The sequence below is a fragment of the Taudactylus pleione genome, unplaced genomic scaffold (assembly GCF_031769625.1).
Source record: "Taudactylus pleione unplaced genomic scaffold, aTauple2 ptg000190l, whole genome shotgun sequence".
Taxonomy (NCBI): Eukaryota; Metazoa; Chordata; class Amphibia; order Anura; family Myobatrachidae; genus Taudactylus; species Taudactylus pleione.
Genome location: NW_028284592.1, coordinates 1,149,777 through 1,158,074, shown reverse-complemented (window position 1 = coordinate 1,158,074; position 8,298 = coordinate 1,149,777).

Below are 8,298 nucleotides of genomic sequence, written 5' to 3'. Positions count from 1 at the left end.
CCACTAAAAGACATGTAAACGACTGCACGATTATGACATTGTAATCGTGCAGTTGTTTGTCAGTCTGTGATGTGCCTACACTGAACGAGCAGTCATTCAGTGTAGGCACATCAATCATCTGCTAACATGCTGAATCCGACATTATTGTCAGGTTGTCCAGCATGTTTGACCGATGATAGATGTCTAAACGACCAGCGGGAGCGCACATCGCTGGTCGTTTTAGACATTTTTCTAAACGATTTGCAAATGATTAGCGAACGATATCATTAGCGTTCATTCGCTCAATTTAATCATCTAGTGGATGGGCATCTTTAGGCTATGTACACACAATGGCTAAAAATTGCTCAGTCTGCGTAAATATCGGCATTGCGTATATCTCTGAATCAGGCCCAATGTCTGGAGAGTCCAGGCGGCTCGGGAGTGAGATTATACTTTTTACTTTTCAGTTCATAATTCCTATTCTCATACTGATCTTATTTTATCTGATACTGTAAATGGACCCATAAGCATTCAATTCCTGCTAAGATTTTGCCAATCATGTGTTCCCTTAGTTTGGACTTGCGAACTCCACCTATATTCTATTTTAAATTTCATTATGTTTCGACATCAGATGGTGGGGCCTTTTCATCATACCTAAAGTTTCTCTGGAGGTAATTAGGTTTAGAACTCGCATGGAGTTCTACCTAATTACCGGAGGAATTCATCATTCCTCCTCCCTATAACTATCTATTCCGAAAAGCTGTCATTTTTGCGATGACAGCTTTTCGGGAGATAGATAGTTATCCCTCTCTACTCTAACTTACTGCAGCTGTAATCAGTGCTACATCTGTAAAACCAGTGCATGCGCAGCACTGCCTACAGATGCGGTAAGGTTGCGTCCCCCCCTCCGCTCACCTGCCCCCCCCTGCTCACCTCCCCCCGTTCAGCACTTACCTGCCCGCGCAGCAGGCTCCGGCTCCGTCTGCTATGCTGTCACGTGTTCTCCCAGCAGAGCACAGTACTGTTTAGTAAAAAAACATAATTTTTTTTTTCTAAACTTTATTGTGTTCTGCTGGGGAGAACACATGACAGCATAGCAGACGGAGCCAGAGAAGAGACCAGAGCGATGGAGGACGACGCCGGGGGACCTGCCCAGCTGGAAGCAGGTAAGTGTTACCTACTATACGCCACCTCACATAATTTTCGGAATTCGATGAATACCATAATTTCTGTATCCCCATACTAATGTATGGGGAGTGTGGAAATGAACGCAAGGGGACTTAGCAAGGAGATATCAGTGAAATCTCCAGTGCTAAGTGTGTTCATGAATACTAAAATAACGTTAATTAAGGAAAATGTCCTTAAAAACGTTATTTTAGTGTTGATGAATAGGCCCCTGTATCTCTTATTTAGGCATCTATAGTAGATTCCACCAACTGTTCCTGCAGTCTTTGGGGCCTATTCATCATAACTTAAAATTCTCTGGAGGTAATTAGGTTTAAAACTTTCATGGAGTTCTACCTAATTTCCGGTGGAATTCATCATTCTTCCTTCTCCTCATAACTATCTATTCCAAAAGCTCGAGCATAGAGTTACCCACTGCTGCCTTCTCATATCCATCCATACAGCGTAAACTTCGGGAACATTGACGCAGATCTTACAGCCACGCAGCTTTTGAGTCAAATCTGACCTGTCTCAAACACTGCGTCTCTCTTGACATGCTGAGAGCTCTCATGCAAAAGAGAATGACAATGACTAACTTACGTATGCACGCCCATGAAACAGCGCTTAAATGGTCAGACATGCCTGTTGCCTTAGCCACCCCCGTTACCTCCATATGCTGACTACCTGTCACTCACTTTGCAAGTGAATCCTCTGTGCGACTGTAAATGCATTGCAAACCAATCGCTGCGCGTGCACAGTAAGGTGTCCATCCACTAAAAGACATGTAAACGACTGCACGATTATGACATTGTAATCGTGCAGTTGTTTGTCAGTCTGTGATGTGCCTACACTGAACGAGCAGTCATTCAGTGTAGGCACATCAATCATCTGCTAACATGCTGAATCCGACATTATTGTCAGGTTGTCCAGCATGTTTGACCGATGATAGATGTCTAAACGACCAGCGGGAGCGCACATCGCTGGTCGTTTTAGACATTTTTCTAAACGATTTGCAAATGATTAGCGAACGATAACGATATCATTAGCGTTCATTCGCTCAATTTAATCATCTAGTGGATGGGCATCTTTAGGCTATGTACACACAATGGCTAAAAATTGCTCAGTCTGCGTAAATATCGGCATTGCGTATATCTCTGAATCAGGCCCAATGTCTGGAGAGTCCAGGCGGCTCGGGAGTGAGATTATACTTTTTACTTTTCAGTTCATAATTCCTATTCTCATACTGATCTTATTTTATCTAATACTGTAAATGGACCCATAAGCATTCAATTCCTGCTAAGATTTTGCCAATCATGTGTTCCCTTAGTTTGGACTTGCGAACTCCACCTATATTCTATTTTAAATTTCATTATGTTTCGACATCAGATGGTGGGGCCTTTTCATCATACCTAAAGTTTCTCTGGAGGTAATTAGGTTTAGAACTCGCATGGAGTTCTACCTAATTACCGGAGGAATTCATCATTCCTCCTCCCTATAACTATCTATTCCGAAAAGCTGTCATTTTTGCGATGACAGCTTTTCGGGAGATAGATAGTTATCCCTCTCTACTCTAACTTACTGCAGCTGTAATCAGTGCTACATCTGTAAAACCAGTGCATGCGCAGCACTGCCTACAGATGCGGTAAGGTTGCGTCCCCCCCTCCGCTCACCTGCCCCCCCCTGCTCACCTCCCCCCGTTCAGCACTTACCTGCCCGCGCAGCAGGCTCCGGCTCCGTCTGCTATGCTGTCACGTGTTCTCCCAGCAGAGCACAGTACTGTTTAGTAAAAAAACATAATTTTTTTTTTCTAAACTTTATTGTGTTCTGCTGGGGAGAACACATGACAGCATAGCAGACGGAGCCAGAGAAGAGACCAGAGCGATGGAGGACGACGCCGGGGGACCTGCCCAGCTGGAAGCAGGTAAGTGTTACCTACTATACGCCACCTCACATAATTTTCGGAATTCGATGAATACCATAATTTCTGTATCCCCATACTAATGTATGGGGAGTGTGGAAATGAACGCAAGGGGACTTAGCAAGGAGATATCAGTGAAATCTCCAGTGCTAAGTGTGTTCATGAATACTAAAATAACGTTAATTAAGGAAAATGTCCTTAAAAACGTTATTTTAGTGTTGATGAATAGGCCCCTGTATCTCTTATTTAGGCATCTATAGTAGATTCCACCAACTGTTCCTGCAGTCTTTGGGGCCTATTCATCATAACTTAAAATTCTCTGGAGGTAATTAGGTTTAAAACTTTCATGGAGTTCTACCTAATTTCCGGTGGAATTCATCATTCTTCCTTCTCCTCATAACTATCTATTCCGAAAAGCTGTCATTTTTGCGACGACAGCTTTTCGGGAAATAGATAGTTTTCCCTCTCTACTCTAACTTACCGCAGCTGGAATCCATGCTGCGCATGCGCTGTTACATTCATAAAACCAGCGCATGCACAGCATTACCTACAGCTGCGGTAATTTTGTGTGTGTCCCCCCCCCCGAAAACCTCACCCCCGTCCCGCACTTAACTGCCCGCTGAAGCGCCTCCGACTCCGGTGTCTGACGTGTTCTCCCAGCAGACTACAGCACAGTTTAGAAAAGAAAAAAAAAGTTTTTTTTGTTTTTTTTTAAACTTTATTGTGTTCTACTGGGAGAACACAGGGCCTGATTTAGAGCAGCTCGTAAGCGGCCGCTTGTTTGCTCCGAGCGATGTTCGCACAACTGCGCATGCGTATGGGTTGTAATACGCATGCGGGAACCATTCATTGCGGTCGGAAATTGTGTGCTCGCAAAATAGCGAATGCCTGCTAATTTGAGTGACAGAATGAGGTGTTTGTGGGTGGTAACAGGGGAAGGTGCTTGAAAACGGGGAGTGGAGAACCAAACGCAGGCATGCCAAACGGTCAAAATGGGCGTTTTAAGGGTGTGCATAATTAACAAAGCAGCGTCATCGACCACGTCACTTGGTTGTCTTTTAGCCTGAACTGCTCGCATGATTGCGGTAGGAAAATCCAATCAACAGACCGCAAAGAACGAGCGCTCTATTTAAATATCCGGCCCCTTTTCCTGAATGAGCGAGCGCAAATAGCGTCCGGCTCTGAATCAGGCCCACAGTGTCCGAGCAGCCACCGGAGCCAGAGGACGGACCAGAGCGCCAGAGGAAGACACCGGGGGACCTAAATCTCACCTGCTATTCGCCACCTCACAGTGGCAGATAGTAACTCCTTTAAATTCCGAAAATACATAATTTTCAGAATTTGAGGAATACCATAATTTCCATATCCCCATACTAATGTATGGGGAGTGTGGAAATTAACGCGGGGGGACTTAACCAGGAGATATCAGTAATATCTCCTGTGTTAAGATACTTCATGAATACTAAAATAACGGTATTTAAGGAAAATGTCCTTAAAACGTTATTTTAGTGTTGATGAAGAGGCCCCTTTGACACTAATGTTACTCCTTATGCAGAAGTCTGGTCTTGCAGACTCTTGGCTTAAACACGAGGTCTCCTGGTTGGGCTGACTATTGGCTTACAAAATGATGTTGCTACCTAAACTTATGTATATCTTTTGGGCCCCCATTTATTAATGATCGCTATTGCAATGCGATCAGGGCATGTCAGTGTAATACCCGGCAGAGACGGACTTAAGCTCCGCCCCCACAATGAAGCCCCGCCTCCTAGCACTGCCGTCCCACTTCCCGGTGACATCATCTGTCAATCATCGGGAGGGCAGGAGGAACCAGGCTGCCAAAAGGGGGCGTGGCCTCGTGGGACTAAAAGGGGGCATGGCCTCGCAGCAGGGGCCGCGAGACGGGAGGAGGGAGTTCCCGCGGTACCCTGGTGTCCTACAGGAGGGTGAATGGCAGGCTGCCATGAGCCAGTTTATATGTACAGGGGAATGCCCTTGTAGTACAGTAAGGGCCCCCTGCAAGAAGCCACTAGGCAACAAGGGGTCTTAGAGAGGTTCCTGGATACAGACAAGGGGGGGAGTCATCCGTCTCCACAGTCCTGCAAGGGAGCTGAGGATAAAGAGTAGTCCCACTGATATTGAACCTCTTCTGAGAAGAGGATTGGGGAGTGCTGCAGAGGTAGCAGCTGGAAGCAGAGTGCCTTTTGAGTGAGGAAGTCGCAGAGGATCTCAGGGAAAGTGCTGCCTGGTGCCACAGTGGACGATGAGAGATCTCCTGTGAAGAGACAGCCCATGTGTGAGAGGGTGAGTGTCTGTGATGCATAATGCTGGATCCCTGGTTGATAGCCCCTAGAGAAGTGCCCCATAGTGAGGGGGGGGGTCAGTGCAAAATGGCAGTGTGGCTAGAGCGGAGTCCTATGGAAGAATCCTGTGTAACAAGCTCCATACACTCCGAGGCCGCTGGGGGCAGGATAGGAGGAGTAGTGGGAAGCACTGCAGGGGGCAGGATAGGAGGAGCATTGGGAAGCACTGCAGGGGGCAGGATAGGAGGAGTAGTGGGAAGCAGAGGACAGGATGGCAGGAGTAGTGGGAAGCAGGGAGGCAGGATAGGAGGAGTAGTGGGGAGCACTGCAGGGGGCAGGTTAGGAAGAGTAGTGAGAAGCACTGCAGGGAGAAGGATAGGAAGAGTAGTGGGAAGCAGGGGGCAGGAGTAGTAGTGAGAAGGGACTCACCGGGAAGAAGTCTTCTATGCAGATCCTGGGTCCTGGCCAGTGGTTCACTGCTCTCTTCCTGGGGAGAAGTGAGTGCAGGGCAGCAGCTGGGAGACTGCACCGACCGCCGGGGACTGGTTAATGTGCTGAGTTCAGGGCAGCAGCAGGGAGACTGCGCTGACCGCCGAGGACTGGCTGCTGACACCACGTGCCACTGTCTCCCGGGTCCTGGCCACTCTCCACTCTCCACCACAGTCCAGTCTCAGTGCCACTGCCAAGAGCAGGTGCACTGTCGGAGGCTCCTCAGACAGAAGGGGCAGGCACAGGGTGAGGTTGCGGGCGGTCACATGATACATGACGTCCGCGGCCCACTGAGACCACAGAGTGTAGTGGAGCCGGAGTAGGAGCGCCGCTGATGCTGATTGGCGTTCAGCTCAGCGGCTCCTCTGGCTTTCTTTTTACAGTAGTTAGAAGTGAACGAAGCCGGCGGTACTATAGGTGTAGGTGCAGTGGAATGGCTGGGAGCCTGGAGACAATGCAGCCAGATGCTCCCTTCAGGGCAGGCACCCGGCGACAACTGACTTCATTGTCTCCGGGAGTTCCGCCACTGAATGGAGGGATCACAGCAGATATCGGAGATACCTGCTGTTGTCCCTCCTTAATACATCAGGGGAATACTTAATGTTTTCGGGGATTATACCTCAAATTTACAGTCATAAATGGGCCCCTTGGACTTCTCCCTACCTGAGGCCAAATAAGCACTTGAATAAGTTTAATTCTGCTATGTCTTATATTTAGAAAAATAAGTCCCCCAAGATTGCTTATATTCATATGACCGTCCCTAAGGGCCCTCTTCATCATGATAAAAATATAATGTGTGATACTTTAGTTTTGAACTCACCACGAGTGGTGTAAGTTCATCCCAGACGCCCGGAGGCAAGTTATAATTTGGTGCCCTCCCCTGTCACACTGTAATATAGCAATTCACATGCAGACAGGCTATAGATAGACAAAGGCAGCAACTGATGGTCTGACATGGAGCTCTCCACTAGTGTATGGTGGCTTCTCAGGTGCCAGGAAGGGGTGCCATGTATTGGGCGGCCGTGACGGTACACTCTGGGTACATAGTTACAGCCGTAAGTGGGGTGAATATATTGTGGAGGAGGTGCCCCTTCAGAGCTGGAGCCCGGCGGCAGGCGTCTCCAGTGGCGGGCTGGGCCGGGGGGCAGGGTGCCAAGTGCCCTTCGGGCCGCAGCGTCATGCGGGCCGCAGGCCACAGGCAGTCTGTGTCACTGTGACACAGACTGCACCGCGTGTGTAGCACTGACCGGACGGAGTTCAGTCAGCGCTACACAAGTGACAAACACACAGCCGCCGGCTCCGGCAGCTGTGTGTTTGTATTGATCAGCAGCCAATGAGAGTCTGTCAGACTCTCATTAGCTGCTGCTGCGCCCACTGCAGGAGCTGCTCCATTTTCCGGCTCCTGCAGTGGGCAATGGGAGAGGCGTCATAACATCATATGACGTCTCTCCCATAATGCAGAGCGGCCCAGCCCGGGAAGGACAGACGGAGGAATGGATGGCGACGGCGGGAGCGGGGATTCAGGTAAGTGTTTTTGTTTTTTTTATGTGTGTCTACTGGGGGGGCTGGCACTACAAGGGGGAGACCACTACTGGGGGCACCACAAGGGGGCAACCACTACTGGAGGCACTGCAAGGGGGGGACTACTACTAATGGGGACAATACAAGGGGGGGACTACTACTAATGGGGGCAATACAAGGGGGGGACTACTGGGGGCACTACAACGGGGGAACCACTACTGGGGGCTCTACAAGAGGGAGGGACTACAAAGGGGGTACCACTATTGGGGGCACTACGAGAGGGAGGGACTACTACTGGGGGCACTACAAGAGGGAGACCACTACTGGAGGTACTACAAGGGGGAACCACTACTGGGGGCTCTACAAGAGGGAGGGACTACAAAGGGGGTACCACTATTGGGGGCACTACGAGAGGGAGGGACTACTACTGGGGGCACTACAAGGGGGGACCACTACTGGGGATTATAACTGGAGGCACTTCAAGGGGGGGACTACAACTGGGGGGGACTACTACTGGGGGCACTACAATGGGGGGACTACTACTACAAGGGGGGACTACTACTGGGGCACTACAAGGGGGGGACTACTACTACTATGGGCACTACAAGGGGAGGGGACAACTACTAGGGGCACTGCATAGGGGGAGGGGACTACTACTAGGGGCACTACATAGGGGGCAGAGAACTACCACTGGGGGCACTGCATCGAGGGACCACTGCTGGCGGCTCTATAAAAAGGGCAATACTGGTGGTACTGCATAAGGGGGAGACTACAACTGGGGCCACTATTTAAGGGGCACTGCATAAGGGTTACCACTATTGGGGGCACTGCATGGGGTGTGGACTGCTACTGGGGGCACCATATAAGGAGCACTGCATAGGGGGTACCACTACTGTGGGCACTATATAAGGGTCTTACTACTGGGGG